This window comes from Triturus cristatus, chromosome 9 (genome assembly GCF_964204655.1).
Source record: "Triturus cristatus chromosome 9, aTriCri1.1, whole genome shotgun sequence".
In the NCBI taxonomy this organism is placed as follows: Eukaryota; Metazoa; Chordata; class Amphibia; order Caudata; family Salamandridae; genus Triturus; species Triturus cristatus.
Window position 1 is genome coordinate 428,336,975 of NC_140592.1, and position 24,358 is coordinate 428,361,332.

Sequence of the window (24,358 nt, forward strand, 5' to 3'; positions counted from 1 at the left end):
TGGTGGTTTGTGTTTATACCTCTCCGGGTGAAGCGCTTCTTTGGGGACAACCTGGCGTAGTGATATATATATATATATATATATATATATATATATATATATATATATATATATTCTTTCTTTCTTTCTCGCAACGATAAAGATTGACGACGCTGTGTTTTGGCCAAATATTTTATTGGGACAGCAAATATTTGGCCAGAACACAGCGTCGTCAATCTTTATCGTTGCGAGAAAGAAAGAAAGAATATTACGGACCTTGCCTGGGTGGTCCTTTGCGACGATGCACCCGTTGGTTTGGAGAGCGGCGGCTGTACCGAGGAAAAGAGAAGTGAATATATATATATATCCGTGCTCCGGTCTCAGTCCATAAAAGCCTGCTTACACCCCCAGATGGGCGGGTCAATTAGCCCAAGGCATCATGGCACATGTATGGTGTGCTAATTTCTGTCCCAATAAAAGCCCATGGATGGGCCACTATCAACTGTATCTGCTTTCATCCCAGGTCTGTGATCTTCTTCTTTATGGACTGAGACCGGAGCACAGATTCATACCGCGACTGCCTTTGAAGAAGAGAGATGACCCTCGAAACGCATCAGGCGTACCGCGTGCATGACTGTCTGATTTAAACTGCCTGCTGCATCTTGCTTATACCCTGGAAAAAAGGCTTGCCACCTTGGTCTGTTTTCGAGTGCCCTCAATCATGGGGGAATGACAAACGGAGCTTTCATTTCTGGTGGCTACCCGGCCATCGAGCAGCACCACTCCGCTAAGTGAGGGGGCCATACGGCGGGTGAAATGCCTGGAGCCGCTTTCTGTGGATCACAGAACTGGGATGAAAGCAGATACAGTGGATAGTGGCCCATCCATGGGCTTTTATTGGGACAGAAATTAGGGCACCATAAATGGTTAAATCACAGGACTACAAGTGCCATGATGCCTTGGGCTAATTGACCCGCCCATCTGTGGGCGTAAACAGGCTTTTATGGACTGAGACCGGAGCACGGATTCATAACCGCGACTGCCTTTGAAGAAAAACAGATGACCCTCGAAACGCGCCAGGCATACCGCATGCATGACTGTCTGATTGAAACTGCCTGCTGCATCTTGCTTATACTCTGGAATAAAGGCTTGCCACCTTGGTCTGTTTTCGAGTGTGCTCAATCGTGGGGGAATGGCAAATGGAGCTTTCATTTCTGTTGGCTACCACCACCCCGCTAAGTGAGGGGGCCGCACGGCGGGCAATATGCCTGGAGCACGATTTCTGTGGATCACAGACCTGGGATGAAAGCAGATACAGTGGATAGTGGCCCATCCATGAGCTTTTATTGGGACAGAAATTAGTGCACCATACATGTTTAAATCATGGGACTACAAGTGCCATGATGCCTTGGGCTAATTGACCCGCCCATCTGGGGGCGTAAACAGGCTTTTATGGACTGAGACCAGAGCATGGATTCATAACCGCGACTGCCTTTGAAGAAGAGAGATGACCCTCAAAACGCATCAGGCGTGCTGCGTGCATGACAGTGTGATTGAAACTGCCTGCTGTGTCTTGCTTATACCCTGGAATAAAGGCTTGCCACCTTGGTCTGTTTTTGAGTGCGCTCAATCGTGGGGGAATGGCAAATGGAGCTTTCATTTCTGGCGGCTACCCGGCTGTCGAGCAGCACCACCCCGCTAGGTGAAGGGGTCACATGGCGGGCGATATGCCAGGAGCCGATTTCTGTGGGTCACAGACCTGGGATGAAAACAGATACAGTGGATAGTGGCCCATCCATGGGCTTTTATTGGGACAAAAATTAGTGCACCACACATGGTTAAATCACAGGACTGCAAGTGCCATGATGCCTTGGGCTAATTAACCCGCCATATCTGGGGGCGTAAACAGGCTTTTATGGACTGAGCCTGGAGCACGGATTCATAACCACGACTGCTTTTGAAGAAGAGGGATGAGCCTCGAAACGCGCCAGGCGTACCGCGTGCATGACTGTCTGATTGAAACTGCCTGCTGCATCTTGCTTATACTCTGGAATAAAGGCTTGCCACCTTGGTCTGTTTTCGAGTGTGCTCAATCGTGGGGGAATGGCAAATGGAGCTTTCGTTTCTGGCGGTTACCCGGCCGTTGAGCAGCACCACCCCGCTAAGTGAGGGGGCCACACGGCAGGCGATATGCCTGGAGCTGATTTCTGTGGATCGCAGACCTGGGATGAAAGCAGATACAGTGGATAGTGGCCCATCCATGAGCTTTTATTGGGACAGAAATTAGTGCACCATACATGGTTAAATCACGGGACTCCAAGTGCCATGATGCCTTGGGCTAATTGACCCGCCCATCTGGGGGCGTAAACTGGCTTTTATGGACTGAGACTAGAGCATGGATTCATAACCGCGACTGCCTTTGAAGAAGAGAGATGACCCTCAAAACTCGTCAGGTGTACTGCATGCATGACAGTCTGATTGAAACTGCCTGCTGCGTTTTGCTTATACCCTGCAATAAAGGCTTGCCACCTTGGTCTGTTTTCAAGTGCGCTCAATTGTGGGGGAATGGCAAACGGAGCTTTCATTTCTGGCGGCTACCCGGCTGTCGAGCAGCACCACCCCGCTAGGTGAGGGGGTCACATGGCGGGCGATATGCCTGGAGCCAATTTCTGTGGATCACAGACCTGGGATGAAAGCAGATACAGTGGATAATGGCCCATCCATGGGCTTTTATTGGGATAGAAATTAGTGCACAATACATGGTTAAATCAAGGGAATACAAGTGCCATTATGCCTTGGGCTAAGTGACCCGCCCATCTGGGGGCGTAAACAGGCTTTTATGGACTGAGACCGGAGCACGGATTCATAACCACGACTGCCTTTGAATAAGAGGGATGACCCTCGAAACACGTCAGGCATACCCCGTGCATGACTGTCTGATTGAAACTGCCTGCTGCGTATTGCTTATACCCTGGAATAAATGCTTGCCACCTTGGTCTGTTTTCAAGTGTGCTCAATCGTGGGGGAATGGCAAATGGAGGTTTCATATATTACCTACTGGCAGTCGCCAGTAGGTAGTTATAGTTAGGACCTATTATCTATAGGAAATCCTCAATATTCGATTTGGAATAACTTTGGCGCCGGTTAAAGTATCTTCGTGAAATTTTCTAAACTGGTGGGGTGCTCCAGTCCGCTCCTATCCTGAAATTCTCGGGGTGATTCATCTAGCCGGGGCTAAGAAAAAAGGGGGGGCCCGAAATGTGTTTTCCCCATGCAATTTCCCATAGGAACCTTTAATCGCAGCTACAGCCCGAACTGCTGAACGGATTAACACCAAATTTGGCAAAAAGGTAGCCCTTTGTTCAGAGTCGTGCCTTTTGGTTAAATGGTGTAAATCCGTTCAGTAGTTTTTGAGAAATTAAGAAAATAGAGGTAAAAAAATCAATTTCCCATTGAAAACTTTAAACATAGTTATAGCAAAAACTGCTGAATGGAATTACACCAAATTTGACAAAAAGATAGCCCTTGTTTCACAAAGAGACCTTTTAAAAAATGGTGTAAATCCATTCAGTAGTGTTTGAGAAAATCAAAAAATAAAGATTGTGATATCTGGGCGGAGCCTAACCTCCCCAGCACGAGCTTGGCTCTAATTGGCTGCCAACACTTCAGACCAGGAAGTGTTGGCAGACATCTTGTGCTCAGACCGAGGAAGAAAGAAAAGGTGAGACAAAGACAAAAAAAACAATAAAAGGGGTCAAGGTAAAAACACCCTGACCCCCCAGGCCTGCTCAGGGGGTCCCACAGGGACCCCCAGGGCCAAAAAAAGCATTTTATTTTAACCCACTTGTAGTGTCCTACATACACAGGACACGGACACAAGGCTAGATTCACGCTATGCTTTATTTATACAGCCTTCCTCGTCCCTCGCCTACTCTACTCTGCCCGTTCCCGGGCATCCCCTTGTCCCTCCCTGATCCCCGCCTCCAACCAGCCTCCTCAGCCAAGAAGGTCCTAGCGCTTTACGTCAGTGCACAACATTACATCTCCCCCTTTCTTGACAAATGAGTCAGTCCAAATCTCTACTAAATAACCCAAAACAGATTATCACGTAGTTACAGTTCCTCAATCAGGCGACTCGGTTTCTTAATATTTCGAAGGGGCCGGATATGGATGTCGGGATAGTCAGGTTCTCCTTCATCAGGGGTCACTCTTGACTGCTGGTCACGGGTTTCCGTGGCACTAGACCTAGTCTCTCCAGTGACAGGACCCTTGAGCACCTCTTTAACTTTAGGACTGCACTTCTGGAAATGCGCCACATTGCGGGCAATTTTTTCCTCATCAGATTCAGCAGTAATCCTGGTTCCCTTTTTTTGAGTTACTACGACTGGAACTTTATGATGACAACAGTCAGTTTTCTTTGGTTGTTCTTGTTTTGCTAGTGCTAAGTCACCTCCGTGAATCGAGGATGGTGCAGCTTTTCTGCGATGATCGGCAGACGTCTTCATTTCCTCTTTCTTGAGTTGGTCAGTGACGGTATGTCATTGGAATCAGAATCATGGGATACTGTTCTCTCATTCCAGTCAACCATGGGTATTCTAGTGCGCACTGGACCGCCCAGCATTACAGTCGCAGGGCACTTACCCGTGCTAGAATGAGGCGTGTTTCTATAGGCCCGCAGAACTTCATTTAGAACCATTTGAGTGTCGTGTCGCGACACTTCAGCTTGTTGAACTGCTTTCTTTAAGGTAGACATGACTCTCTCATCCCTTCCGTTGGCCTGTGGCCACAGCGGTGTAATTTTGCGATGCTTAAAATTGAGATCCTTGGCAAAATCCGCAAAGTCTTGACTATTGAACGGAGGCCCATTATCCGTTTTCACTATTTTGGGAATACCCCAGGCGGCGAACACTTCATCTAAGACAGGTATTGTGCTGGATGCTTTGGTTGAGCAATGAATTGGGCTATTGGAAAACGTGAATATTCATCCATGATGACCAGGATATATTGTCCAGATTTAAAGGGTCCAGAAAAGTCTACCGCAATCTGCTGCCACACACCTTCCGGCAACGGTGACATTTGCAGTGGCGCGGAAGGATCAGGTCGACTGACCAGTTGACATTGGGGACAGTCCTTTAGGGTGAGCTCTACCATTTGATCCAGCATTGGAAACCATACACGCTCCCTCAGGGCTTTCTTGGTGGCCACGATGCCTCTGTGACCTTCATGGGCCAGATTAATAATGCCTTGCCGTAAATGCTTCGGGATGACTATCCGACTGGCTCGTAAAATCAGGCCTTCACGTGCTTGAATGCGGCAAGTTCATGTCTGTCAACTACGCTGTTTGAAGTGTCGACATCTGAGTGTCTCCAGTCATTGTTTTGTATGCGACACATCACGTCTTGCAGAGCACTATCTTCACGAGTGGCATCTGCGATGGCTTCCAGTGGAACTGCTGGCGGTCGAGACGTCTTTCCCAGGCCAGCAAATAGCTTTGGAGGTCTCTGAGCCACCTCGCGTTCGTCATCCACCTTGTACAAGATGTCCACTAATTTTAGCCGCTCAGCAGTCGGAAGACTCAAAAGGCAGTCAGCCTCTGGCCCTTTAATGATATGGATGTAGGCAGGAATGGTGCGATCTTGGTAGTTGAGGTGTGTTGAGAACTTTCCCTAGCAAGGGAGGGGCTTCTTGGACATCCACGTGTAAACTCTCACGTGAGCCGGTCTTAACAGCGGAGGTGACTTCATCCTTTGATATTCCGCCAGTGGTATGTAGTTGAGAGAGTGTGAGAAGTTGGCCTGGTATATGATGTTCACTAGTTAAAGTGACCACCTTGTACCATGCCAAGCGACCCTTATGGTGTGGTTGTAAGTCAACCTTTTCGGACTAGCTGCCCTAGTGGTAGCGTAGGCTAAGCAGTCTTTGAGGCTAAACTCGTTAAACCGTGTTAAGCAGGCTGATTTACCATATGTAACCCCCTTTTATATCAATGAAAGGACACCACACAGATATATATTCAAAATATATATGTATTTATTACTCAAAGTATCCCCTAGACTCTTTCTGAGCACAGGAGCACAAATCGTTAAACAAGAAAGTATTACAATATACAGAAGTTGCACTTTATATGGATGGGCCCTGGTGGCCACTCAAACCCTATACTAAAATAGTGGTATAAGTACCACGAACAGGAAAGGGAAAAGGCCTAGGGCCTCTAGAATCGCTGGGCCTACAAGGAGCTAACTTCAGTTAGTGACCAGGAGGTCCACGGGTCGCGTGTGCAGTGAGGAAAGTTACACGCAGGCTCCCATAGGTTTTCAATGGGTGCGTAAAAGTTCAAAAGTTACTGCTAGAAGGGTCTCCTGGATGGACTACGAACTTAAGACTTAAAACACAGACACTAGAGATGTTTCTCTACACTTGGGCACCGGAGTGCCAGCTTTACCTCACCCACAGGAAGCGGGTGCATAGGTCTCGAAGTGCGTCGGGTTTCGTCTATCGATTCAATGGAGCCTGATGACAAAGATGCTGCAGGCGGTCGGTCCAGAAGAGATGCGGTGGATCCAAGAGTGGATCGGAGTTGGAGAAGACCTGAAAGCAGAGGGGACAGTGTTCACAGTCACTAGCCAGTGACCGGCGTGGCACCAGGTAGGTACCAGGCGATGTCAGATGCAAACAGGTGATGAGGTGTAGCTTGTCTCCGCAGCCATGTGGTCCCTGAAGGTCGACGACGTCCAGAAGTCGAGTCACGAGCTGTCGGCGGTGTCAGCGACTCGAAAGAGGCAAACAAGCCTTGGCAAAGGCAGGAGTCGTGGAAAGTAAAGAAAGCTGGTTGTTCTGACCAGCAAGGTCAGAGGGGCTGCTCTTTTGGAGAGCAGCTGGGGCCAGTCTGGAGCAACCAGACCAGCGTCGTTGATTTCAAGTTAGGTCGCCAAAATGGCCACTAGCCAACGGGCCAGGGACCGGGCAGGCACGTCAAGATGCAAAGTGCAGAGGGGCCCCACGCAGATCTTGGAGATGCTGGAGGGCTCACCTTTGGTGCAGATGCTGCTCTGGTGTTGGGCTTCTCAGGACCCAAAGCACAACTTGGAGGGAGCCTCTGTTGTCGTGCTTGCAGCTTGTCATCGGTCTTTCAAGATGGCTGGCTCCACGTGTCTCGGTGCCTCCACGGGTTCCTTCTTTGCAGGGACTGTGGATCGGGCTGTGAGAGGTCTGGAGGTCCAGGTCTTGTCGGGCTCTGGGCTCCGGCTCCGTGGGAGGCGGCGGCAAAGCAGACGTAGAGTAGCTGGTTGGTGCTTGCGTTAGCAAGATGGTCACTCCCTGACCATAGGGGAGATTTCCTTCTGTCCTCTGTGCAGCAGAGCATCGAAGTTCCCATCTTCTTCTTGTGGTTAAGTTGATTCCAGGATGTCTGAAGTCTTAGGACACAGCTCCTACCTTTAAGCGGATTCTAGTGGCCGGACTACCTGCTAGGTCCCTCCCTAAGGGTGGGACCAGGAAGGGGGGTGGTTACACCCCCAATCCTTTGTCCAGCTCGCCCCAGGTCTGAGGCTGGTGTGCCTCAGGACTGGTTTGAACTGGCATATGCACCGAGGCTCCTTGTGAGCCTCAGGCATGTCTGATTCCATTCAAGCCCTACCTGACCAATACACAAAATCGTGTCTGGGGTGGTGCACGCACCTCCCCTGGCAGGACACCCTTTGTCCACGTCTCCGAAGCTGGAAGGACTCCCAGCAGCAGGAGGGCAGACTTGTGTCTGTGGTGGCAGCATCCAGTTTGTGGAGCTGAGGCTATGTCTGATTTTACCCGGGTTTCAGGTACTGTACATATCGCGTCCCTCTAGAAGGGTGGAATGCTAACCCCGTCGCCAGAATTGGCGAGGGGTTAGTATTCCAATTCGTATGACACCTTACTCAACATGTTTTGATAAAGCTAAACCAAAGATAGCATTTAACCGCGAGGTTCATAATGCACTTAAGAGTATATGGTATGACGATATCTGGAAACGGTGGAAGGAAGTTGTTCTGACCACTGCAGACAGGCTCAGCTCATGCCAGAGCACCATCTCACATGGAACCAAGCACTCTGCCTCCAGGATTGTCAAGGCCTGCCATAGGAGTGACTTATAGGCTACCAGGTGTCCCATTTAAGGTTAGGTATAGATATACTACACCTAAGTAAGAGGTGGTTACACCAACTTACCCCAGCTGAGTGATCAGCCAGTTGTGTCAAATTGCTAGGCCAGGCCAGGGGTGGCATAATACATGCTTCAGCCCCTGGTAGGCCTTAGATACACCAATGCCCTGGCTACCTAGTGTACACTGGTACAGGGGCTCACAGGGTGATCCAATTCTAATTGATTATGCACCTAGGGTGCATAGTGCAAATTTAGTTAGAGAGAACAGCAGGCTGGGGGTCTGATTAGCAGGCCCACAGCCTCAATATGTCAAAAACCAGTGAAGCAAAAAGAAAAAATTTGGGATGACCATAGGATAGCAGACCCTACTCTCCTACAGAGAGGCTCCGCTGTCCATCACGAATTTGGCCCAGTGCGTACCAATTTGGATGTTGAGCCTACGATATTTCTTCAATCGGTTGTGGTCAGCGACCATCCACACGTATTCATCACTGTCCTGCGAGATGGAAGACAGTGACCTTGAATCAGGAGAGGACGTGCGTCGAGATCAATAGCTTCGGTGAGACTGACGGCTAGAGCGAGAGGAACCTGTTGACGAATCTCTGCGATCACGTACTGCTTTGGCCTGATGAAGCATGCTTGGGGATCGAGATGACCTTTCCTGATCTTTCTGTTTGCTTTTCCTGTACTTTCCGCAGACGTTTTCAAAATGGCTCTTCCTTCCACACTTCCGGCAGACTGACCCATGGCGGGGCATCCATCCGTGTGGGGAAACTCATAGCCACACCGATAGCATTTGAGATGCCGTTCCCTTCGTCTGTTGTTTTGACTGGAACTACGACGTCGCCGATGCACTGACTGTTGTTGCCTCTTGGCCCTTGAAGACCTTTGTTTCTCTGCAGAGTATCTGCTACTTTGTGAGATTGAAGTCTGAAGGCTTGCTCGCGCTTCTCACTTCTCTCAGCTTCTATTCTTTTTGCATGCTCTTCAGCTTGATCGTGCACCCGCGTCATCTCTTCAATTTCGTCCAGCAAATAGCTCTTCTTCAGTAGTTTCCGTCTTAAAGTTTCGGACAGACAACCTTCAATGACCCTCAGACGAAGGTCATCCTCAGTCGAGAAGGAGTCAAACTCGCAATAGCGTGCCAGACGTCTGAGGCGAGTGATGAAGGCGCACATGGGCTCATCTTTTTCCTGGGCCGCCAAATTGAACGTGTATCTCTCATAGACAATGTTTTTTTTGTGCAGAAATTTTCTGTTGAGGGCTACACACACATCCGTGTAAGACGCCGCGTCAGCTGTGGGCAGTTCCTTTATGATTTGCCCAACGTCTTTGCCTATTAAATTGCGTAGTGCTATTAGCTGTTGACCAGCGCCTGTCACCTGTGACACTTTCATAAAATCTTCAAAATCCTCGAGCCACTCCTTCCACCGAAGACCCATACCTCCTCCTGTTTCCAGGACCAGCAGTTTGGGTGGGCGCAGAAAAGACACTCCGAGTATCCCCATCTGTCCAACATTGGCTGACGTTGACCCTGCTTGGCGAGTTGGTGAAGTAGCCATGGTGAGGACCCAGGCCTTTAGTTGAGATTATTAAGTTCTCAACGAGATTTTACTCGAGGTCCGTTGATTGTGTCAGTGCACGAGTGCCACTCAGGTGTGCAGTTGCGCTAGCCACTCTTTACTGACTCTGAGGCTTTCTCATTTGACTTTACCAATGCTTGATGACTTTCAAGCCAATCAGTTGCATGTACCAATGCTTGATGACCTGGTACGGTTTTTCAGTTGAGTTTGCCAATGCTTGATGAATTTTCCACCAGTCAGTTGCATTTACCAATGCTTGATGACTTTGAGGCTTTTACAGTTGTATTTATCAACGCTTGATGCCTTTTAAGTTATCCCGATGCATTTACTACTGCTTGATGACTTCGAGGCTCTTATGGTTGTTTTCACCAATGCTTGATGACTTTCACGGTTTTTGGTTGCATGCACCAATGCTTGTAGCCAAATTCCAAATTATTCAGTGACATTTACCAATGCTTGTTGTCTTTGAACCACTTCCAGTTGCATTTACCAGGGCTATTTTTTTTTGCCTGACTTCAAAATGGCCGCCGGATCATCCATTTCTCGCAGGGGATTGGTGCAGGCGCCTGACCGCAAAATGGCTGTCATGAACTCTCGCGTCCCACGGGATTTGGCCTTTCATACACCGGCAGCAGTTCCTTCAGCAACCGGACCACACTCGGTAACCGAACACGAAGGAAGGCACTCACCAGCAGGTACCAGGGCTTGACAACACGCGACTGGGGTGGGCACCCAGATCGCTTCTGCATGCGGCACGCGTGGGACCTCCACGCTACTCCAACATCGAGGGGGGGCTCACAAGTGTCCTGTACTTCGCCTGCGTTACTTCCCACGACGGGGGGGCTCTCCACTACCCTCGGTTCTTCAGCCTCACAGACACGATCGGGGTGGGCACCCAGATCGTAACGTGCCAAGACGAGCGCAATCGGGGCAGTCCTCCGAACCACACCATGGGACTCCTTACATGGCGCTCCCCACGCTCGTACCGTCCACGAGCTCACAGGGCACGCACCCACACCGCATAGGTCGTGATCCACTCTTCGTCGCCAGTTGTAGTGTCCTACATACACAGTACACGGACACAAGGCTAGATTCACGCTATGCTTTATTTATACAGCCTTCTTCGTCCCTCGCCTACTCTACTCTGCCCGTTCCCGGGCATCCCCTTGTCCCTCCCTGATCCCCGCCTCCAACCAGCCTCCTCAGCCGAGGAGGTCCTAGCGCTCTACGTCAGTGCACAACATTACACCACTCAGTGCCACGCCGATTATATTGGCCTGCTCCTGAAACTGAAAGTGCTCAGGCGATCTCAGCGGCCCACAGCTCTGCCTCCCTCCCCACTCGCTAAACCCCTCCTCTGTCCACTCCCACAAATCCCATGCCTAAATGATTATTGATATACCAGAACGAAGACGAAATGTTACCTGCTCTTTTCATTCCCAAACTTCGTTTCATTTGAGGAACCGTCCATATTTACCCAGAAGACTTTTTGGCGTCCTTGAAATCCGATAATACAGACGGACAGGGTCGGCTTTAGGGCGGTGCGACCGGTGCCACCGCACCGGGTGTTGGCTTTCTAGGGGCGCCGTGCTTTCAAGTTTTTAAAGCGCCTGCTGCCGCGTTCCTTTCCTCCGGCAATTACCAGGCCTCACAAAAATGTAAAGTTAACACTTGTAATTAATGTTCTTCGTGGAGATAGATTGGAGTTTTGTATAGTTGATGTTTTGATTGTTGTGTAGGTAGTGCAGAGGGTTAATGTGCCTGCTGCAAAAAACATGTACCATGTAGATTAAACAGTGCATATAATATAAATAGATCAGCAGGTTACTACTTTTAAAAGAGACACAACATTTTGTTCCTTGCAATTGATAACTTAAAGTCCTAATATAGCACAATGAGTTATTAATTTTCATCATAGAGCTGCATACACACTGCAAAGTATAAATTAGAGCATAGATTAATGTTGCAAAAAGGGTAAATTTTGGTAGAAATCGATTCTTTTTATTAAAGAAAACTCCCAACTATGCTGTGTATTTTTCGACTCTGAGTTTGTGCTTCTCCACACCAAGCACTCCTAAACTATAGTATGGATGACATGTGACTCCTACAGTATTAGTCCTGTAGCTTATGTAACATTTCTTATAAACTGATTTACAAACCTTAGTTTAATTGTTTCTGTTTAATGTTTGTGTGATGCAAAGTGCTCTGACACCCTTTACTGGTATGAGTGGCGCTATATAACTAATTCAATGAATCTAAGAGAGTGGTTGTGGAGACTTGGTCACTGTTAAAGGGTGCTAGTGAGAGATACCCGTGGTGGAGGTGATCATTGGGGGGGGGGCGCCAACCAACATTGTCGCACTGGGCGCCACCAGCGCTAAAGCCGGCCCTGCAGACGGAGGAATGTGTAGAGACAGGTAGGGGTGGGGAGCTAGGGTAGAGACAACAGCATGCTCTATTGTGAGGTGAAGGAAGGGTGCACCAAAGGCTCGGGCATACAGTTAGGAGTGCAGTGACTGGGTGCTGGAAATGAAAGGTGTTAGAAAGAACGCTTAGTTTATCAGAAAAAATTTATTTGTATGGGCAAATCATGTTACGTAAATCTCTACTGTTCTCTGCTCATTCCCCACCCCTAACTCCACCCACTCACACCTTCATATAGCGATCTGTGAGAGCAGCAGCCGTATTTCCCTCCAGCAAAGCTGTAAGCAAAAAACTTTACATATTAATCTAATCGAACTGGAAAGAGCGTGTAAACACGGCTTCAAATGTGTTCTTAGAGTTTGTCATTTTCTGAGCTGCTAATGCTTGCAAGAAACTTTCTTTTTCATGCCATATAATTCTTTAAAATGTGTGGCTCTCCTGAGAGTCCCATGCATGCATGTCACGATGCTAGCTGACAAACGCTGGGAAATGCCCTTTCATAGTTTGTAACAGGTATTGCTAATTCATGATGCCGCCAAACTGTAAATCATGCATTTGTAATGCGAATTACTTTACCAAATGAAAGTGGGTAAAAAATGACTGAGTGTGCACAGATAATCATCTCCATAAAGTCGATATCTATGTTAGATATGCGTTTTACTTTTGTGTTTCTTGCAGTCACCAGTAGCACCAGAGGACACATAACTTATTAGTAAAATCTGCCGCAGGCTGATGTAAGCCCCAGTAACAGTGCAGCACGTGCCTCCAAGCCAGCAATGACCCCTTCATCATGACCTCAGTTAGACCCCCCTCACGTAATCTGAAAACCACAGAGGGGCTGCAGTTTGCAGTGAGTGTGAAAACAAAATCTAGTCCGGATCCCGTGTGTAGTAGACTAGTATTGTAGGTCTTGCTGCTCAGCCAGAGTGGAATGTTGGTGCATGGTTAGAATGCAGTGTGGAATGCCTGAGTGGGAGAATCAGTTGAGGACGGGCTGAGCAGCAAGTGAGCTGCTCCTGGTGGGGCCTCCCCATGATACTTATCATCTGAACAATAAAGCATTCATCCTATGCTACACCTCGTCTACTTCCATTAGTTTCACCTTATTACATCTGGCGACGAGGATAGGATACGGGCAATGCATGCGTACAATGAAAATCTTGTTACTGACTGAATTTAGCAGGCTAGCTGTACTAAACTAATGAAAATTCCCATTAGGAAACTTGTAACAGATTAATTAACTATGAAAAAGTGCATACTTCAATAATGAAAATTATTTCTGTGCGGATGAGTAAAATTCTATACCGTAAAAACGTATGTGACGTATCCACGTACAAGTGAAACGACACGGGCAATGTATGCGTACCATGAAATTCTGTTACTGACTGTAGTAGGCTAAATATAAACCTAAACTAATGAACATTCCCATCTGGAACTTGTAACAGATAAATCACCCAAGTGAAAATAAATTACACATTGTGAACCAACAAACTTTGTTGGTAATGCATACCTCAAATAATGAAACATTTTGTTACGGACCGCAGGTTATTCACTCATATACCTAACTTAATAAAAATTCTCCTTCAGGAGACATGTAACAGATCAATATCTGTACGAAACCCTAGTCCATGCGAAATGGAAAATATACAGCAATTTTAAAATAAATAACCTCTATTCCTTTTTTTTTTTTTAAATAAAATAAATATGTCACATGAATGAATGGATGGTTGAATTAACTTTTTAGATCGGCCTGAGAACTACCGATTATAACAACCCCAGTAGAAAAAATAACATTTTCCTTTAGAGATTAGCCGATGAACAATACATCAATGTAATCATGAAGATTAATTCACCACAGAAGTACGAATTAGGCGTTCTTCTGAGGGTGCATAACATTGCTACAGATGTATGTAGTTGCTTGCAGAAAATAAGCCAGACTGTCTGCATCCTGAAATTGTCACTGGATATCCTATGTGATTTATAACACGCTTCACCTCCATGCTGTGACACAAATAGGTCTTGGCATAAAAAACGAAACTCACCAGAGCATTGGTTGGTAGGTCTTTGAAAAACCCGAGTACAATGTCCTATTGCTGCACTGAAATAAAACTTTATTGTCCCCCAAAACGGAAAACAATCGTGGTTGGCAACAGCAGCACTACAGGATGAACATTGAAAGAAAGCATAGCAGAAATGCAGAGCTCCGGTGAAAATACAATATGGCGGCACGCTTCTTGACGCTGCCCCGGATGGCTCACGGTGTGTCAGTGCACACAGGCGTCCAGGAGCAGCTCTGACCATCAAGGAAGAAGAAACGCCCCGCGAGGAGACGCAGGTGAGCTCGAGCGCACGGAGCATAGCTCGTGGTAAATTCAAACAGAGGTGGCGGTTTAACAGCCCTAGGGTGCTCCACAGCGATGAATAAAAATAGCACAGCTGACCAAAGTACTCACGAACAATGACTCCAAAAATGTCCAAACAGCATACGTAGTCGAACTGCTCACCCGGGTCGTTAACCACAGCCACTTAAATTAGTCAGTTTCACTCCTCGGATCGATCAAACAGTACTTGTAAAAAGAAGTACGGAGACACACTTTCAGGCGAATTAAAGTTCTTTTTAAATCCAGTAGGTGGCAGCATCCATCTATTCACTCCTGTACAGTGACAAATCAAATACAATGCCCTCAGACCTGTCTAAACGCAGAGATTGTTCTCATTCCTGCCAGTTCACTCTGTACCAGTTGAACTCTCCTAGCGCTCCGGTTTTCAAAATGTGCTGAATTCTCCTCAGACAGCTCTCACTTGACCTTGGCTTGACGGAGGAGTGAATGACAACCCAGGAACTGGCAAACTGGCACACTGCAGGTGAGGGATGGTTGCAGGAAGAATCACGAGTCCTGACACATTTGAGCGGGCGACCGATGTTGGTCACTGGTGGGGCCCCCTGGTGTCAGGCTTTTAAGACTGTAGATTTCCGTCTCAAAATAGGTGCTTTACCTTAGATAATTCCAGTTTTCAGTTTCCGTCAATTAAGGCAGCACAGGCAGGTTCTTCCGGATCGTCGCCAGATGTAATAAGGTGAAATTAATGGAAGTAGACGAGGTGTAGCATAGGATGAATGCTTTATTGTACAGTGACAAATCAAAGGTTCTCCACCGGTACGTGGATTTCTCACCTATTATTGTGTATCGCTCATAGTGTTATCTTTGCATGTTTGGTTAAGGGGTTGCCATTTAGTCAAGTATTCGGTGATTTCCAGTTTTGCGTGGATAGGTCACTTGCAGGAATACATTTTGTAAGCTTATTGGGTTTGTGATACTCACTTGTACGTGCAGATATCACCGGCTGTGTTTCTACTTCTCTACTTTACTGGATTTATTCATCCACTGTGTGTAGAATCTACGGCTTCTTTAATTTTGTGGCAGTGTGTGGTTTTCACTTCTTCTTTTGGTTGGTTCTGGTTCATGTTTCCACACCTTTTTCTGTCACGTTGGACTTATTTTATAGTTCAACGGGGTGCTGTTTTCACCCTTCTTAATATATTTTTCTTCACAGTCTTTCCTTATATTCTTATGAATTGCTTGATCTTTCCTTGCTTTTTTCTGCCATTTGCTACTTCTATCCTTCATTTGCTCCGTTAATGGGGATGAGGCATGCTATGTGTTTGCTCTTAATTAATGCAATGTATTTTCTTGTATGAATTATTGCATGTTTTTTTTTTTTTCATTTAGATGCATCATTAACAATTTTACCCCTATGTTGATTCATATTGTACTGTATTTACAAAATTCTTTTGTTTCTGTTAAAAGGGGGAAGGTGATGTAGTAGACTAGTATTGTAGGTCTTGCTGCTCAGCCAGAGTGGAATGTTGGTGCATGGTTAGAATGCAGTGTGGAATGCCTGAGTGGGAGAATCAGTTGAGGACGGGCTGAGCAGCAAGTGAGCTGCTCCTGGTGGGGCCTCCCCATGATACTTATCATCTGAACAATAAAGCATTCATCCTATGCTACACCTCGTCTACTTCCATTAATTTCACCTTATTACACCATGGCTGTTCATGATAGGTAAACGTGATGTGCTTAACTTTTTGAATATCTAAATAATAACATTTGTGAAATTTTTATCACCAGATCTTCAGTCCAGTCATTGGAGCCCCGAGTTTGAATTCACTGCTTATGCACTCTTTGGTATTCTACTTTTTGCAGATGTGTCCAGGGCACAAGTCCTAAAACAAGCATTTGCAATGCAATAGTTCTCGCATTGGCAAGAGTTTAAGCTATTGACATTGTAAATGACAATGCCTTTTATTTATCGTTTTTGCGAATTAACACATAAATAAAAGGCAGTGTCATTTACAATGCCAATAGCTCAAACTCTTGTAAATGCGAGATCTATTCAAAGAAGCGGCCACCATTGTCCTAGCTGCTCGGAAAGTGAAAGCATGCATGGTGTGCTGAAGGTTGCAGGAAGGCATGTCGTGCCTCCAGTAGAAGAAACACATTAAAGAAAATAGTGCTTACAGACGAAAAAAGATGTACCGTGTAACAACCGAAGTAAACGGGCCAGTCCTCAGGGGAGGTTAAAAATGAAGACAAGGCGGTAATAAGGGGGGACTAACAAGCCTATTAACGAATCAGAAGCCAGCATTTATGAAGGAGAATGACACAAGCCAATGACAAATATGGGCAGTGAGTGGGCAGGGCTTCTATTCCATACAACAATACAGCATGCCACAGAGCAGAGCATGCGCTGCCCAGGCTCGACCTAAAAATGAGAACTTTAGGAAACTGGCTTAGTTGTTGAAGACTTTAAGGTATTACAGGCTGTTTATCTGGAGAAATGAGCAAATGTGCTTCAGTAGAAGGAGTTTGTATTATATGAAAATAGCATTGATGGTATGCAACCAAAAGAGTACAGACCAACAAGCTACCAATAAATTTCACATCACAAGCTTCTGAACCTTAGATATATCGCAGAGGGTATATCTTTTTTAGGCCAAATGCAACTCTAGTAAGTTGCTTTTTCGTGGAGAACAAAGTTCGGATTGATTTGGGAATATTGCACCCAGTGGAGGAATCCTCATTCACATTCACATTAAAAGTCGAACAAGTGAAGACTGAAATTCAGAAATGACAGCTTATACATTTAACACTAGGAGGGTCCTTTAACATCTTTAAAACCTTTGATGAATACATGTTAAATTAAAGGTATCATTTATTGACCATGGATGGATCCAATAGGTGCAGCAAAACTGGCGGGACTCAGTAGCAAGGTAAATCAGATTTTTTGAATTAGACAGTAAATACACAGACACTGTGTTATTTTACTATACAAATAATGTTACCATTTAATTTTTTTTAATATAAAATGGACAAGCATTGTTCAGTAAAGCCTAGGCTGTTTTGCAAATTTAACCTTTATACTGCGCTAGAAATATTTAGCAATTTTGGGCAAATCACAAACTCCCCAGTCTGTTTGGAAGATGAAAAAATTGTTGGTGCTTAGAAATAGACTAACAATCATTGGCAAAGCCAATCGGTCTCGCAATATGTATTTTAGCCATGTTATGTTTGGCATATTGATTAAAAAAAACTGCTTCCCATAAATCTTTCAAATCAGCAAATGTATCTTGTTGAATGTAACAGGGCACAATGCGCAAGAGTATATTTTGGTGCGAGAAGCTGGCTTTGTGCGTCCCAGACAGGTGAAAGCTCAGAACAAAGACGAAAAGGGAAAACGTTAAACATAAAGTATAGCATTAAATAATGGCCTATTCGCTAAACTGCACCATTTCCTCAAACCGTTTTTAATATTTCCAATTAGGCAAATGCTGTTAACAGGCTATATCCGACTTTACTGATTAAATGACTAGAGTTTACTAATGGTAACCATGGCTGCTTACACGGTATAAGTGGTGAGACGCGCCTACTGGACACCAGGGGGTTCCTTCGTATGTTTGCCATTCAGATGGCGAACATTAGATGAAATGGCAGCCAATGTGACAAGCATTTGCAATGCAATAGGTCTCGCATTTACGTGTGTTTGAGGTATTGCCATTGTCAATGACAATGGCTTTTAGTTTTGTTTTCATATTTATGTTTTAATAACGAAAACAAAAATAAAAGGCATTGTTATTTGCAATGTCAATAGCTCAAACTCGTATAAATTCTAGACCTATTGCATTGCAAATGCTTGTTTATTTTGAGAGGGAGAGTTAATACTGTTAATTAGAAAGTACTGCACTTCTCAGAAACGAGATGTAACAGTGAGACTAGAGGCTTTGTGTATGTTTATGTGTTTATAGATTTTGCCTGACTGAATGTCACCTACATCTTTGTGAAGGAACGCAGATTAGGGAAAGCTTGATTATGTTGCACCTCAATGTCCATCACTTGCTAGAAGTGTGACAGTAAAGAGTTAAGCTTAAAAAAATCTATAAATGGAAAAAAAAAATTGCATTTTGAATATTAAGTAGATATGTTCATCGCAATTTAGCCCAGTTTTCAGCTTCACCTTCAAACTCTTGTCTTGATAGATCAAAGTTAAAAGATGTACATTTTGTTTCATAATATTTCCCCAACCCTGGTTTCGTTGCACACAACTCTAGCTCTATTTGCCCTGTTTCTGGGTCTCAGCACTTTGAGAAAATACTCGTATATCAAGCTACCTATATAACGACACCGTAACAAAAAAAGAGTGACACTTCAAGTTTATTGGTAATATGGAAGATTGGCACGCTGAAAACAATATTTTCAAATTAGTCACGCTCAATTGTATACAGTGGAAATAAAATAAAAAGTTAAAATGCTTTTTCCTTCTGATTATTATTCGATGTAAAGTACAGTGTCTATCTAGTGAAAACAATTCTATGGTAATTCCAGGTACCAGTGAACATTTGTGCATTGGGTATCTCTATTTCCTACACATTTTTTTGTTGCAAAAATACATAATTCTGAAGCCATGTGCTGCGCGCTGGCAGCCTGGTACAGCAAGAATGCAAATTGAGGGAAGTTTCTGAATTATTCAGTAGCCTGTATTTTATTGGCTCGCATTGGTCCCAATAAAGATAATAATAAAAACATTTCCCAGGCTAGGCTTGGCGCAGACTTGTTCGGGGGAGAGTGATGGGAAGGTGGAGGGCGGGCGGCTGCCCATTACATGGGCGAACAAGTCTTAACTTGAACTAACAATATTGCTGGCTGCGTGGGATGATTGATGCGCTTTGCAAAGGCCTAGATTGGTTTCATCATTCTTCTGATGTTCTCACTGACTTGTTCTTAGTCATGTGCAATCACCGAGGCCACAAAAGGTAACAAATGTTTGATGTATGGCACTATTGCCGCTCTAGCCAGACTTGCCTTCATTTGGTGTGTTTGCCTATGCGTGTGAAAGTGTGTCTGTGTGATGTGCGAATCTGTAAATGTGCTTATGTTTCTGTATCCCTGTGTAGGTGTCTGTGAGCGTGTGGGTGAAGGATGCCTGTCTGTCTGTGAATGTGCCTGTTTGTGTATCCGTAGAAATGTGTTGGTGTGGGGAGTGTGTGTGTTTGTGTGTGTGTGTGTGTGTGTAAGAGCGCGCCCATGCGTGTGCATGCGAGCTGCCGGGTCTGTGAGTGTGTGTATGTGTGAGACAAATTTAGGGAGGCCATGATTATGTGTATCTTTGTGTTGGTAACAGTTTCTGGATCTCAATGCTTGTTTGTGTGTGCAGTGTTGTTCTTTGATGGCGGATTGCTTTCTTCGTTCCTGGCTATGTCTGCACATCTTTCACTACAACATTATTAATATTTCGAGGCACGGTAATCAATTTATAGCATGCCAGCCCCCACTGAAGAAAATATGTCATAAGGTGCGTTCCATTTGTTTCCCAGGGAGAGAGGGAAAAGCCCTGTTCTTTTGCACCGTCTCATATATTACAAATCACCGCAGCCCGGATATCTTAATCAGCGCTTGAAAACACATCCTTATCAGCCTGAGCTGTAAAATATTTATCCGAAGCCCAGGATTCGTGCGGAAAGAAGGGGGGAATGGTGAGCTTTTTATGGAAGAGCTTTGTGCCGCAGCCCTGTTCATTTTGGGGACTTTTCTCGAAGCGCTGTTTGTTCTATTGAAGCGGATAATAGAACAGACCAGTCGGCCGTCAGGTTCGCGGGGCTTCTCATCCAACATATATCTGTAGCAGGTTATGTGCTTCGTAAAGATTTCAACCTCATGCAGAGTTTATAATGCGTCACTGCTTTGACAATTTAAACAGTGTCTCAAACATTGTTTAACAAAATCAAGAGTGGTGCTTGGCAATTAATTTCTGCCGTCAATAGTGTTCTCAAACCGGGCAACTCCCCTTGGAACCGGGGGGAGCTACAACAGAAGAAAAGGGGGCCTGTGCGCTCGAGTGAAAAGAGCAGAGACAATTCATTAGACGATTCTGCAGCAGCGAGAAGTGGCGGGGGATGTCAGGCCCTGCTCCCGCGCTTCAATACTAATGACAGTCATTGCATATTCATAACCCCCAAATACAGGCAGCTTCTTGTAAAAAAAAAAAAAAAAAAAACTTGTGTCACGGAAGCTTCATGGCAAGAGCGAGGGGCGATTGTGTCACGGAAGCTTCATGGCAAGAACAAAGAGCGCGAGGAGCGATTGTGTCACGGAAGCTTCATGGCAAGAGCAAAGAGCGCGCGGAGCGATTGTGTCACGGAAGCTTCATGGCAAGAGCAAAGAGCGCGAGGAGCGAGGCGGCCGTGAAAGTGAAAGTGATCGCGAAAGTGAAAGTAAGCGCCGCGCGCGCGCGCCCGCGCACATGCACTGTAGCTTTAGGCTGGCCTGGTAGCACTTTTTGGAGCCCACATATAAAATGTCTCTTCGAGCCAGCGCATGCGCTGGGCTCAGCGAGACCTAAAAAACGGACTATTGCATCTTTAGAATTCCCTCAAAATGAGAGTGTCTAATTACATTCAAGCAATGTAGAGACAGCGAAAGGGGTGTTGAGGCGGGGAATCAACTAATTAGCATGCAGGCTGCAGGCAAACGTCAGCAAATACATTACAATAATTAAAATCATTTTGAATGCAGCAATGGACGAGTGCTGTTTTTTTTTCCAACTTGCAAATGCCAACAAACGTGGAACCTTCAAAACATTTCTGTCAGTCGTTTAAACAAGAAGAAGCAGCAATAAAGCATCCATGGGAGGCAGGAAGGCACCACGGGTAGAAAGGAGGTGGGCAAAGAACCAGTTGACAACCATAGTAAAACCACTGCAAACCCAACCACCCTCCCCATGGGTGGGCTAAGAGTTTTGAAACCGCTCTACACAAGCACACTCACATGTACAACTGATAAAACACCACCTGACATGCTGCGAACAACAGCTAACAAGGGACGGAAAGCCGAAGGAAACAAAACATGTATGCAACGCAAAGAAGCAGAACTCAGAATGGGGTGTAGAAACTAAACAAGGATTAAGAAAGATGCACACATTTTTGTTGTCATCCCCTCGTGTCCCCGACCACTCTTGTACCTTAAAGTCTATAAATATTCGTACACCCCGAGAGATTTCCCCTAAACAGTACCATACGAAATGCTGTTTCTTATAAGTTTTTATGGCTCACCTCAGCTGTTGGGGAAAGCTTCCCCTTCCTCTCCTATGCACTCTGAAATAAACATGGCTGTAAATGTGTCAGGTTGTCTCGGGCCACAAGAAAAATAAGGAAAACAAGAAAAAACAAGCATTGGCCGCGCAGCAGTAAAAGTAACGCCCCGTGGCCATAAAAGCGAAAGTGATCGCGATCGCTCTGAAAGCGAAAGTGATCGCGATCGCGATGACACGCTAAAGTACAGTTTTCAAAGTGCTGCTGGCGGCCGGCTGCGCCTGTGTACGATCGCGTGAACGCAAGCGCTAGGCCAGCCAGCAGCACTTTGAAAACTCACATAGAAAATGTCTCTCCGAGCCAGCGCATGCGCTGGGCTCAGCAAGACCTAAAAAGAAGTGTGGGAAATAACCTAGTTAGGCAGTATGCAAGTGACAGCACATTGCACAACATCACGGCGTGCAACATTGGCGCACAACCTCACTGCACATTACATCACAGTGCATGACTTCACAGCACATGATATCACACATGACATCACAGGAATTGACAATATAGAAAGTGGTATCACGAGTCATAACTTTACAGGAAGTGGCATCATAACAAGTGGCATGAGGTCTAAAGACCTCACATATATGTTTAGCAGGTCTATCATGTGTACGTTTAAGCGCATTGCGAGGATAACAGCACAGTGAGCTATGGAAGATGATATGTGACTTCAACACCTTGCAATCCCGCAGTTTTATGTAACTCTCTGGTACATTCATTTACAAACGTATATAATTTATCGTACACATAATATGCACATGTTGATGTAAAGTGCTCTGACACCCTGCATTGGAATGAGTAGGGCTATACAAGAAAAAATAGTGCTACTTGAATTATTTCAACGCCTCCTCAGGGGACGTAAGCTCTATATAAATGCTATGTTTTCGTTGTAAATACTGGGAAAGAACAACACATCTGATATTCTTACAGTGCATGCATGCATATCTCCTAAACAGGGACTGAACAAAGAGAAAAGCTGCCTCTCTTAAATAAGTGTGAAATGCTAACAAGGTGTAAGCCTTTGTTTCCCCTCCGCTTCATTTACATCAGGTGTGCGGCTTCTGGCTGCTCTCAGCCAAGAGACTCAAACAAAAGGAGGCCTGATGACCCCTCAGATTCGGCCTTTGTTATGGGCCCAGCAGGAGTCTTCAATAAGAAAGCTCCATCCTGTCCCCACCTGCACATTGTTGCGTGTTCCAGAAGGAAAGCAGACAACGTGCAGGCGCTGCTGAAAGTGTCCTGGTGTTTGGAAATTACACTGGGACGAGTTCAGCACATTATTTAGTGGGGCCCAAATTCTTGGTAGGTGGACGGCGTTCACCCTGTCAAATAAGTGGGTGGATGCCGTCCACCCGCGTTTACCCCCGACTCGTGCCCTGGATGTGTTGGTCTCTTTTGGTATGAAATGGACTGCTATCACATGATTTGTGTAGCTTGCTGTTCTGCTTTTCTCTAAACTTCAGACCAACAAACCCCTTTGTAGGAACCTCCTTAGGATGAAATAAGAAGCTTTGACACAGGAGATCCAAAGGATAAGTGCAGGTTTATTCCAAAACAACAGGACCAATCCAATCCTACAGCCAGCTCATCAGCCAACAGTTTTCTCTCCAACCGTCCCTGGTCCCAGAACCACCACCTTCAAACCAATACATTCCTTAACCTAGGTAACCACTAGAACATTCCTACATCATAATGAGAAGCTAGAGATGCCAGATGACACATGCAAGACATCGCTGTGACATCCAGAATCCCACACCCTTATTTACCAAGATTAGAGCAGGAGCTGCAGTTTCTTTCTTAATTTTGTTTAAGTTAAATTCCCATCACCAATACTAATAGATGTTAAGAGTAAGGAAAAGCATTTATGTGCAGGAAGCTTCGTTTTTATGTTTCATGTAGTTTCATTGACTGAGGAAATGTATAGCTTCCTAAAGAAGTGTGATGGTTGATTGTAGTTGAATTCCGTACATGAGTTCTGGTGACATGAATACAATGCTTGTTGTGAGTTTCTAATGATGTCCCCAGCCTACCACACAACCTTAATTTGCCTTTCTGCCAAATAGAGAATTAGAAATTATATGTATGTCTTGGTTACTGAGGGTGTCTGTAGGCCTTTGAGTGGGTGCCAACGCTTATTTTGTACCAGCTGTTGCAGATAGTGGACACATAAACTTAGAAGCATATTTACTCAGAAATCGCACAGCGGAGCAATTCATCTTGCTGCACTGCATGATAGGGAAAGGGCATGATATGTGGCACATGCCTGCCATTTCTCAATGCTGGTGCACAATGTGGTGCCCAGTGGCAACACAGGCACCCTTGCACCAAGGTGCAACGGTGCCAGCGTTGAAAGCAGGATTGTTTTTGTGCAGGCAGGGACACCTTCCTGCACAAAATCAATCCCCTGAGGCATATTTCTTGTATTACTGCAGCACACATAGAAAGATATTTCTCCTCGTTGTGCCTCACCGGGTAAGGCGTAGCATCCTGACGCATTCCCAGGTCTACCAGTATTGGTAAATATGGGAATACTTCGGAATCCATGGGTGGATGCTTGGTAACATCCACACTCCACTCATGGAACGCCTTCCCAGGGCAGAGTAATGT

At 45.6% G+C, this 24,358-nt stretch overlaps 1 protein-coding gene and 1 long non-coding RNA gene across 5 annotated transcripts in view; one reads left to right on the forward strand and one right to left on the reverse strand.

Annotated features, from left to right (window-relative positions):
- Positions 1-24,358, reverse strand: part of LOC146798093 (cytochrome P450 2G1-like) — a 488,692-nt gene that overhangs the window by 27,963 nt on the left and 436,371 nt on the right. The window lies entirely within an intron of this gene.
- Positions 14,398-24,358, forward strand: part of LOC146798094 (uncharacterized) — a 526,362-nt gene continuing 516,401 nt past the window's right edge. Inside the window, exon 1 of one of the 2 annotated variants that reach the window (XR_014968603.1) lies at positions 14,398-14,455. This is a non-coding gene — a long non-coding RNA (uncharacterized LOC146798094). Of the gene's footprint in view, positions 14,456-14,866; positions 14,986-24,358 lie in introns of those variants that run through there. The other variant, XR_014968604.1, reaches the window with a different exon arrangement.